The sequence below is a fragment of the Thalassophryne amazonica genome, chromosome 9, assembly GCF_902500255.1.
Source record: "Thalassophryne amazonica chromosome 9, fThaAma1.1, whole genome shotgun sequence".
Classification (NCBI taxonomy): domain Eukaryota; kingdom Metazoa; phylum Chordata; class Actinopteri; order Batrachoidiformes; family Batrachoididae; genus Thalassophryne; species Thalassophryne amazonica.
Window position 1 is genome coordinate 88,538,345 of NC_047111.1, and position 10,942 is coordinate 88,549,286.

The 10,942-nt window shown below is 50.8% G+C and overlaps 1 protein-coding gene across 1 annotated transcript in view; it reads right to left on the reverse strand.

The window, feature by feature from the left end:
• Positions 1-10,567, reverse strand: part of LOC117517616 (mitochondrial uncoupling protein 2-like) — a 28,929-nt gene extending 18,362 nt beyond the window's left edge. The window contains 1 exon segment of the mRNA XM_034178709.1: positions 10,470-10,567. The gene's annotated coding sequence lies outside the window, so the exon portion shown is untranslated.
• Positions 10,568-10,942: the final 375 nt, after the last annotated feature.

Genomic DNA, 10,942 nt, shown 5'->3' on the forward strand with positions numbered 1-10,942 from the left:
CCTCCCCCGGGACTGTATTCAGCACCAGCCCACCTCAGCTCACACCTCAGCTTCCCCCTCCCTCCCCCCTCACTGTGACTCCAACCGAGGTGAGAGGCCAGCTCCTGCAGCTGAAGCAGAGGAAAGCAGCAGGACCTGATGGGATCTCCCCGAGGCTGCTGAGGACCTGTGCAGATGAGCTCTGTGAGATCCTCAGCCACATCTTCAACATGAGCCTCAGCCTGGGGGTGGTCCCCACCCTGTGGAAGACATCCTGTGCGGTCCCGGTTCCCAAAACACCCGCACGCCAAGGAGCCACTACAGACCAGTTGCCCTGACCTCGCACCTCATGAAGACCATGGAACGGCTCGTCCTGTCTCACCTCCGCACTGTGGTGAGCGACATCCTGGACCCACTGCAGTTCGCCTACAGGCCCAACATCGGGGTAGATGACGCTGTCATCTACCTGCTGCAGCGAGTGCTCACCCACCTGGAGACTGGCAGGAGTGCTGTGAGAGTCATGTTCTTTGATTTCTCCAGCGCTTTCAACACCATCAGGCTGGCGCTGCTGCGGGGGAAGCTGGAGGATGCAGGTGTGGATGGACATCTTGCCGCCTGGACCATCAACTGCCTCACTGACCGCCCGCAGTATGTGTGGCTGTGCGGCTGTCAGTCTGAGGTGGTAAGGTGCAGCACCGGGGCCCCCCGGGCACAGTCCTCTCGCCTTTCCTCTTCACCCTCTACATCTCGGACTTCACCTACAACACGGACAGCTGCCACCTCCAGAAGTTCTCTGATGGCTCCGCCATTGTGGGTCGCATGTCTGAGGGGAATGAGCTGGAGTACCGGTCGGTCATCACAGACTTCATGGACTGGCGTGAGCACAACCACTTCTGTCTCAACACCAGTAAGACGAAGGAGATGGTGATTTCCTTCAGGAGGAAACCACCACCTCACCCATCGGTGAACATCCAGGGGGAGGACATAAAGACAGTTTCAAATACCTGGGTGTTCACCTCAACAGCAAACTGGACTGGACTGACAATGCCGACACCCTGTACAAAGAAGGCCAGAGTCGCCTCCACCTCCTGAGGAGACTGAGATCCTTTGGAGTGAGCAGGCCTCTGCTTAAGACCTTCTATGTCTCTGTTGTAGCCTCTGCTCTCCTCTATGCTGTCGTCTGTTGGGCCCCGGGCAGCACAGAGCGGGAGAGAAAGAGACTGAATAAGCTGGTCAGGAAGTCCAGCTCTGTCCTGGGCTGTCCTCTGGAGTCTCTGGAGGAGGTGGCTGAGAGGAGGATTTTAGCCAAGTTCAAATCCATCATGGACAACTCCTCTCACCCTCTGCACCGGACTGTAGTGGAGCTGAACAGCTCGTTCAGTGACAGGCTGAGGTGCCCTCAATGCAAGAAGGAACGATACCGCAGGTCGTTCCTCCAAGCTGCTGTCAGACTCTACAATAACACTGTGAAATAACCACATGCAATAATATGTCCACAAATCATGTGCATTATTAATATGTCCACAAATCGTGTGCAATAACAACTCATTTACAAATCCCTGCACTAGTGTCACCTTACCACATCTAAACTCCATCTCACATATTGTAAATAAGATGCTCCTATCTCTTTCAATCCCAATCATGTTTATATATATGCATATGTACTTACATATGTACGTACATATATACATGCATATGTATATGTGTATGTGTATAGGTATGTGTGTGCATGTGTGTATGCGTATATGTATGTGTATGTATATGTGTGTATGTATATATATATATATATATACATACATATTCTATTTCTATTTCTACCTCATTTTCTTATGTCCTGTACTGTTACAAGTATTATTATTATTGCTTATCCTTGCACATGCTGTTTGATGAACATTTTCCTCTACTTGCACCCATCTTGTGTTTTTTTAAGAGTGATTGTAACATGTGAATTTCTCCTCTGTGAGATCAGTAAAGTTTATCTTATCTTATCTTATCTTATCTTATATGTTTTAGTTTTAAAGTATTGCACTAATTTTGAAGGTTTTAGTGTGAACATGGTGTGTGCAGTGCATTATGGGTACTGTAAATGTTCACGACAGGAGAAATGCATTTGAGACACTCTGATCAGGCTCCACACGGACAACAGCATTAAACCCTTTGTATATTGTGCCTGAAACTCTCGTGAATCTATTCTCTGGGTTTATAGACGTTGTTGTGTTTGTTTTATGTAAAAATGCCAGAAGAAGCTCAGGTTGCTTCTCCATTATTTTCAGTTGGAATCACTGTGCGCTGCAATCACTTCCTGTTTGTTGTGTGGGCCGCTGAAGAGGAGGTACTGCTGGCCCACCACCACTAGAGGGCGCCCTGCCTGGAGTGCGGGCTCCAGTCACCGGAGGGCGCTGCCGCCTTACAGGAGCAGCCAGGATGACAGCTGTCACCCATCACCGGAGACAGCTGATCCCAATCAATACGGAGGTATATCAGCAGGACGGCATCTCCACCTCATTTGCCGAGATATCGCCTTACCAAAGAGGTAACCATTTCAGCCTGCACATACGTGTGTCTTTACTTGTATTCTTGTTTGATTGTCCTATAGGACAGCTGACTACTAGACAACATTCGGATAAGTACTCACCTTCCTACATTGTTGTTGACGAGAGGTGGAGGTGGACTCTCCACCCTCCGTGTTACTGGGTGCAGCCGCATCCACACCTGACTGTTTCTGTTTCTTGCCAGCAGTACCGGATCTGACGAGCGGAGGCAGTGGCCACCTGGGAATTCGGGACTTGGCGGCTCCAGTATTCCCGGGGTTCGGTGGCAGAGGAAATCGGGTTGGTTCCGGTTCGACTTGGACAGACGTCTCCTATCGTCGAGCCTGCCCACACGACACCGTTGTAATTGGACTCCATTTCGATATTGTAACCGGTTGTATTTGTTGTGCCTGTTTCACAACAGTAAAAGCAGTGTTATTCGACTCCTCCATTGTCCGTTCATTTGCGCCCCCTGTTGTGGGTCCGTGTTCCTACACTTTCACAACAGGATATCTCGGCCAGCGTCATGGATCCCGAGGGGCGTCAACCGGCTGTTGAACGGCCAATGGAAGAACAGGACGCACAGGCGTCCGCGGGAGGGGTAATCGGTGAGTTGCAGCGGATCCTCACCGCTTTCACGACTCGGTTGGATTTCATGACCGAGCAGAACGTCCTCCTGAACCGCAGGGTAGAGGCTCTCGCCGCGCAGGTGGAAGCGCGCCCTCCGGGCGCCGCTGCGGCTCTCCCTCCCGTAGATCCTGTGCGTAACGTTGACGTTCCACTGGTTGTTCAACGACCTCTCCCTCCTTCCCCGTAGGCATACATAAGCCCTCCAGAGCAGTACGGAGGCTGTGTGGAGACGTGCGCGGATTTTCTGATGCAGTGTTCGCTCGTCTTCGCACAGCGTCCCGTTATGTACACGACCGATGCTAGTAAAGTAGCTTATGTCATAAACCTGCTTCGCAGTGAGGCACGCGCTTGGGCTACAGCGCTCTGGGAGCAGAATTCACGGCTCCTTCTGACTTACGATGGGTTTGTGAGGGGGCTCAGAACCGTGTTCGATCACCCTAATAGAGGAGAAACCGCTTCAACCGGGCTACTGTCAATGAGACAGGGGCGCCGGAGCGCAGCTGTTTATGCAGTTGACTTCCGCACCGCGGCTGCGAGATCCGGCTGGAATAACGCTGCCCTCCGCGCCGCCTTTGTAAACGGACTGTCTTTGGTTCTCAAGGAGCACCTGGTGGCTAAGGACGAACCGCGGGATTTAGACGGGCTTATCGATCTTGTCATACGGTTGGACAACGGTTAGAAGAACGTCGGCGGGGAACGAGACGAAGGGCGTAGCCGGGCACGCGCCGTCCCTCTCCCTTCCGGTTTCCGACCGCGCTCCGCCTTCCCCACGCTCCACGGCCCCTGCGCTCCGTGGGGCCACAGCTCCCCCTACTGACGAAGCTATGGACACGAGTAGGGCAAACATTTAGGGCACCAGCTGCACAGAGGAGACGGGCCCATGGAGCTTGTTTTGTTTGTGGTGCACTAGAGCACCATGTGAGAGACTGCCCCGAGCGGTTACAACACCAACGCCCGCCCCTAGAGACTGGGCTAGGGGTGGCCGAGACATTCACGTGGGACACACCCACATTGCTACACGACTCCCAGTCACGATCCTGTATGAGGATTTAACCCTGAAGGCCACCAGCACTGGTGGACACGGGCTCTGAGGGGAATCTGTTGACTGCAGATGGGCCAGGGAGATAGGGCTCCCTCTGGTGGCGCTTACCTCGCCTGTGCAGGTTCGAGCACTAGATGGCTCCCTGCTCCCTCCGATCACACATAAGACACCACCTGTAACGCTGGTGGTGTCAGGAAACCACCGGGAGGTGATCGAGTTTTTTGTGGACTCAGGCCACTTCCCGTGTGGTTTTAGGCTTTCCCTGGATGTTGAAGCACAATCCCCGGATTGATTGGCCGTCCGGGGTAGTGGTTCAGTGGAGCGAGACCTGCCATCGGGTGTGTCTAGGTTCCTCGGTTCCTCCCGGCTCCCAAGCTAAGGAGGAGGTCAGAGTCCCGCCCAATCTGGGGACGGTGGGGGGGAGTACCACGACCTTGTCGACGTGTTCAGCAAGGATCTGGCGCTCACACTCCCCCCCCCACCGTCCGTACGATTGTGCCATCGATTTGGTTCCAGGCAGTGGGTTCCCGTCCAGTAGACTGTACAACCTCTCACGGCCTGAGCGCGAATCAATGGAGACCTACATCCGGGACTCGTTAGCTGCCGGGTTGATCCGAAATTCCACCTCCCCGATGGGCGCAGGTTTCTTTTTTCGTGGGTAAAAAAGATGGCGGACTTCGTCCATGCATCGATTATAGGGGGCTGAACGAAATCACGGTTCGCAACCGATACCCGTTACCCCTGTTGGATTCGGTGTTCACGCCCCTGCATGGAGCCAAGATTTTTACCAAGCTTGATCTTAGAAACGCGTATCATCTGGTTCGGATCCGGAAGGGAGACGAGTGGAAGACGGCATTCAACACCCCCTTAGGTCACTTTGAGTACCTGGTCATGCCGTTCGGCCTCACAAACGCCCCCGTGACGTTCCAAGCCTTGGTTAACGACGTATTGCGGGACTTCCTGCACCGGTTCGTCTTCGTATATCTAGACGATATACTCATCTTTTCTCCGGATCCTGAGACTCATGTCCGGCATGTACGTCAGGTCCTGCAGCGGTTGTTAGAGAACCGGCTGTTTGTGAAGGGCGAGAAGTGTGAGTTCCACCGCACTTCTTTGTCCTTCCTGGGGTTCATCATCTCCTCCAACTCCGTCGCTCCTGATCCGGCCAAGGTTGCGGCGGTGAGAGACTGGCCCCAACCAACAAGCCGTAGGAAGTTGCAACAGTTCCTAGGCTTTGCTAATTTCTACAGGAGGTTCATTAAGGGCTACAGTCAGGTAGTTAGCCCCCTGACAGCCCTGACCTCACCAAAAGTTCCCTTCACCTGGTCGGATCGGTGCGATGCCGCGTTTAAGGAGTTGAAACGGCGCTTCTCGTCTGCACCCGTTCTGGTGCAGCCCGATCCTAGTCGCCAGTTAGTGGTTGAAGTGGACGCCTCGGACTCAGGGATAGGAGCCGTGCTGTCCCAGAGCGGGAAGACCGATAAGGTCCTTCACCCGTGTGCCTATTTTTCCCGCAGGTTGACCCCAGCCGAACGGAACTATGACGTCGGCAATCGAGAGCTCCTTGCGGTGAAAGAGGCTCTTGAGGAGTGGAGACATCTGTTGGAGGGAACGTCCGTGCCATTCACGGTTTTCACTGACCACCGGAACCTGGAGTATATCAGGACCGCCAAGCGACTGAACCCCAGGCAAGCCCGCTGGTCACTGTTCTTCGGCCGTTTTGACTTCCGGATCACCTACCGTCCCGGGACCAAAAACCAAAGATCGGATGCCTTGTCCCGGGTACACGAAGATGAGGTCAAAACGGAGCCGTCGGATCCCCCGGAACCCATCATCCCGGAGTCCGCTATCGTGGCCGCCCTCACCTGGGACGTGGAGAAAACCGTCCGGGAGGCCCTGACACGAGACCCGGACCCCGAACCGGACCGAAGAACAAACTCTACGTCCCACCAGAAGCCAGGGCTGCAGTTCTGGACTTCTGTCACGGTTCTAAGCTCTCCTGTCACCCTGGGGTGCGAAGAACCGTGGCAGTCGTCCGGCAGCGCTTCTGGTGGGCGTCCCTGGAGGCCGACGTCCGGGGTTACATCCAGGCCTGTACCACCTGTGCCAGGGGCAAGGCGGATCACCGTAAGACACCGGGATTGCTACAGCCGCTGCCCGTGCCTCATCGCCCCTGGTCCCACATCGGCCTGGATTTTGTCACGGGTCTCCCGCCGTCCCAGGGAAACACCGTCGTCCTCACGATAGTGGACCGATTCTCCAAGGCGGCCCACTTCGTGGCCCTCCCGAAGCTCCCAACGGCCCAGGAGACAGCGGACCTCCTAGTCCACCACGTCGTCCGTCTGCATGGGCTACCATCAGACATCGTCTCCGATCGCGGTCCCCAGTTCTCCTCGCAGGTTTGGAGGAGCTTTTGCCGGGAACTGGGGGCCACGGTCAGTCTCTCGTCCGGGTACCATCCCCAGACCAACGGACAAGCAGAACGGGCAAACCAGGAGATGGAGCAAACCTTGCGCTGTGTGACAGCCGCGCACCCGACGGCCTGGAGTACCCACCTGGCCTGGATCGAGTACGCGCACAACAGTCAAGTGTCGTCCGCCACCGGCCTCTCCCCCTTTGAGGTGTGTTTGGGGTATCAACCCCCATTGTTTCCGGTGGTTGAGGGGGAGGTCGGTGTGCCCTCGGTCCAGGCCCACCTACGGAAGTGCCATCGGGTGTGGCGTGCCGCCCGTTCTGCTTTGTTGAAGGCCCGGACGAGGGCGAAGAACCATGCAGACCGGCGGCGGGCCCCGGCTCCCACGTATCGTCCAGGGCAGGAGGTCTGGTTGTCCACCAAAGACATTCCCCTTCAAGTGGTCTCCCCGAAACTGCAAGAACGATACATCGGCCCCTACAAAATACTCAAGGTCATCAATCCCGCCGCAGTGAGGCTCCGGCTTCCGGCCTCACTGCGGATTCACCCGGTATTCCATGTGTCAAGGATTAAACCCCATCACACCTCACCCCTCTGCACTCCGGGTCCGGCGCCACCTCCTGCCCGGATCATCGACGGAGAGCCGGCTTGGACCGTGCGCCGGCTCCTCGACGTCCGACGAATGGGCCGGGGTTTTCAGTATCTGGTGGACTGGGAGGGGTACGGCCCCGAAGAACGCTCCTGGGTGAAGAAGGGCTTCATCCTGGACCCGGCCCTCCTGGCCGACTTCTACCGTCGCCACCCTGACAAACCCGGTCGTGCGCCAGGAGGCGCCCGTTGAGGGGGGGGTCCTGTTGTGTGGGCCGCTGAAGAGGAGGTACTGCTGGCCCATCACCACTAGAGGGCGCCCTGCCTGGAGTGCGGGCTCCAGGCACCGGAGGGCGCTGCCGCCTTACAGGAGCAGCCAGGATGACAGCTGTCACCCATCACCGGAGACAGCTGATCCCAATCAATACGGAGTTATATCAGCAGGACGGCATCTCCACCTCATTTGCCGAGATATCGCCTTACCAAAGAGGTAACCATTTCAGCCTGCACATACGTGTGTCTTTACTTGTATTCTTGTTTGATTGTCTATAGGACAGCTGACTACTAGACAACATTCGGATAAGTACTCACCTTCCTACATTGTTGTTGACGAGAGGTGGAGGTGGACTCTCCACCCTCCGTGTTACTGGGTGCAGCCGCATCCACACCTGACTGTTTCTGTTTCTTGCCAGCAGTACCGGATCCGACGAGCGGAGGCAGTGGCCACCTGGGAATTCGGGACTTGGCGGCTCCAGTATTCCCGGGGTTCGGTGGCAGAGGAAATCGGGTTGGTTCCGGTTCGACTTGGACAGACGTCTCCTATCGTCGAGCCTGCCCACACGACACCGTTGTAATTGGACTCCATTTCGATATTGTAACCGGTTGTATTTGTTGTGCCTGTTTCACAACAGTAAAAGCAGTGTTATTCGACTCCTCCATTGTCCGTTCATTTGCGCCCCCTGTTGTGGGTCCGTGTTCCTACACTTTCACAACACTGTTTGCTCTATAATGTCCTGCTTATTGTCCTTTACAACACTGGTGTCATCTTTATTCCAGAGTAATATATATAAGATGTCTGTAATTCGGTTTCTGTTTAATAAATTCCATGCAGATTAAACGTAGCAGACACGGATGGATTATTTATTTGGAATATTTGTTTTGGCAAGTTTTCAGGGTCTCTACTGCCATCTACTGGCCAGGTGTGTTGTCTTGTTGAAAGATCCAACCTCGGCACTTCACCTTTGTCACTGATTCATGAACATTGTTCTCAAGAATCTCCTGATATTGACTGGAATCCATGTGACCCTCAACTTTAACAAGATTCCCAGTACCTGCACTGGCCACACAGCCCCGCAGCATGATGGAACCACCTCCAAATTTTACTGTAGGTAGCAAGTGTTTTTCTTGAAATACATACTGTGTTCTTTTTCAACCATGCATACCGCTCCTTGTTATGTCCAGATAACTCAATTATAGTTTCATCAGTCCACAGCACCTTATTCCAAAATGAAGCTGGCTTGTCCAAATGTGCTTTAGCATACATCAAGCAACTCTATTTGTGGCGTGTACACAGAAAAGGCTTCCTCTGCATTACAGCATCATAAAACATCTCTTTGTGTAAAGTTCGTTGTATAGCTGAACAATAAACAGAGACACTATCTGCAGTAAGATCACGTTGTAGGTCTTTGGAGCAGGTCTGTGGGTTGACTATGGCTGTTCTCACCATCCTTCGCTTCAGCGTATCTGAGATTTTTCTTGGCCCGCCACTTCAAGCCTTAACTAGTACTGTGCCTGCGGTCTAACATTTCCTCACTATGTTCCTCGCAGTGGAAACTGACAGCTGAAATCACTGAGATAGCTTTTTGTATCCTTCCCCGAAACGATGATGTAAAGAGGGGAAACATTTGCAATTGGCCACCTTAAATACCCTTTCTCATGATTGGATGCACCTGTGTAAAGAGGTCAAGGGTCAATGAGCTTACCAAACCAATTTTGTGTTCCAATAATTAGTGTTAAATGTATTCATACCAATAAAATGACAAGGGTGCCCAAATTTATGCAGCTGTCCAATTTTGTTTAAAAAATTCTTGCACACTTTCTGTAATTAGAAACTTCATTTCACTTCTCAAATATCAGTGTGCTCATCTAACCAATGATTTATAAAGGAAAATCATAATTTTGCATACAACTATAGTAATCCAGTAATTCCAGTAATGTTCTCCTCTGGGTGACCAATCAATCACCATTTTTTGCGATTAGAAGTCATCACATGTACATGTAAAAGAAAAATAATGGGATCAGAGTCTTCTCCAGTTAGGGTGGCGTTGCCTTGCCAGCGGAGGGAGAGGAAAATGTGTCACTCTGGGGGACCTCTAAATCTTATCTGATTGAGTTCAAATTTTGTCTGCACCTATAAAACCCCAAGTGGAAAAAAAACAACATGGTGCCCAAAGTGTGTGTGTGTGTGTGTGTGTTTGTGTGTGTGTGTGTGTGTGTGTGTGTGTGTGTGTGTGTGTGTGTGTGTGTGTGTGTGTGTGTGTGTGTGTGTGTGTGTGTGTGTGTGTGTGTGTGTGTGTGTGTGTGTGTGTGTGTTTATCATTTGTACATCCATGAAAAGTATTACACTTTAAAACTTTATGCATTTCACACTTTAAATACAAATGTTTTGGCTCAACAACAAAAATTATTGTAATAGTTTGCATCAATCTTTTTGAGAAATGACGGTCTCTCGAGTTAGAGGAGGATTACTGTTTCCTCCACAATTAAATGTATTTTTAATTACCACTTATTTAATGATTGTTAGCATCAATAATAATGATAAAGTGGTGACTGTAAAATTCAGATGTTCCATTCTTTATTTATTTTTCACTATTTAAAAGGTATTTTAAGTCTTATTTACATAATTTCCATAATTATGAACATGTTTTTAAAGGTTTTAAGTTGACTAGCTAAAACAAATTTAAAATTATAATAGTAATGATAAACAGATTTATTTAGTTGCATTTATTAACTTATTACATCTTGTGTTTTGTTATAAGTTAATGAACAAAGAAATCTGAGTATAAATTACACACACTTAGACATTATTATGTCATCACATTTCATCAAAATATTTGCCACTTAGACGTTTTATTCAAATTAAGAAATTTGCATTTTTAATGTTGCAACCATGCATTTACTTAATAGCTCCTCCAAATTACTTTTTTAAGAGTGTGTCATTAGTCTTAATTTCATGTATCTTTAAAATGCATGAAGTTACCTTCGTAAAATTTGTATCCATGTTTACCTGAGTGTTTTTGTAGTCAAGGTATAATCCAGCACGGTGGTAATAAATCTGTAGTGTCCTTTTCTCCCACTCTACGGTGACTGCTTAAGTGTTGAATATACCTCTCAATTTATAGGCATCGTTTTGCACATGACTCCCACCCGGCACTTTGTGTACAGAGGTCACACATGTTATGTGAATCTGTTTACCAGTGTCTGCCGGACACAGCCGGCCATTTGAGCACTTGTTGATCTGTCTTCATCTTAACCCCGAAAGGTTGCAGGAATTCCTTCCCACTCCTCTTGCAACATATCCTCATCAAAGGAACAGCTAAACCTTTTTGGTGATCCTCAGTATTAGAAGAGCAGAGAATCTGCCTGTAATTACTGAAACCATTAGATACCAAGCAACAATGTTATAAATACAAAGAAACAACAATAAAAGAAAAAGTATTCGACATAGTCTTGAGTGTGTGGAAGTGAAGGTTTCGATTT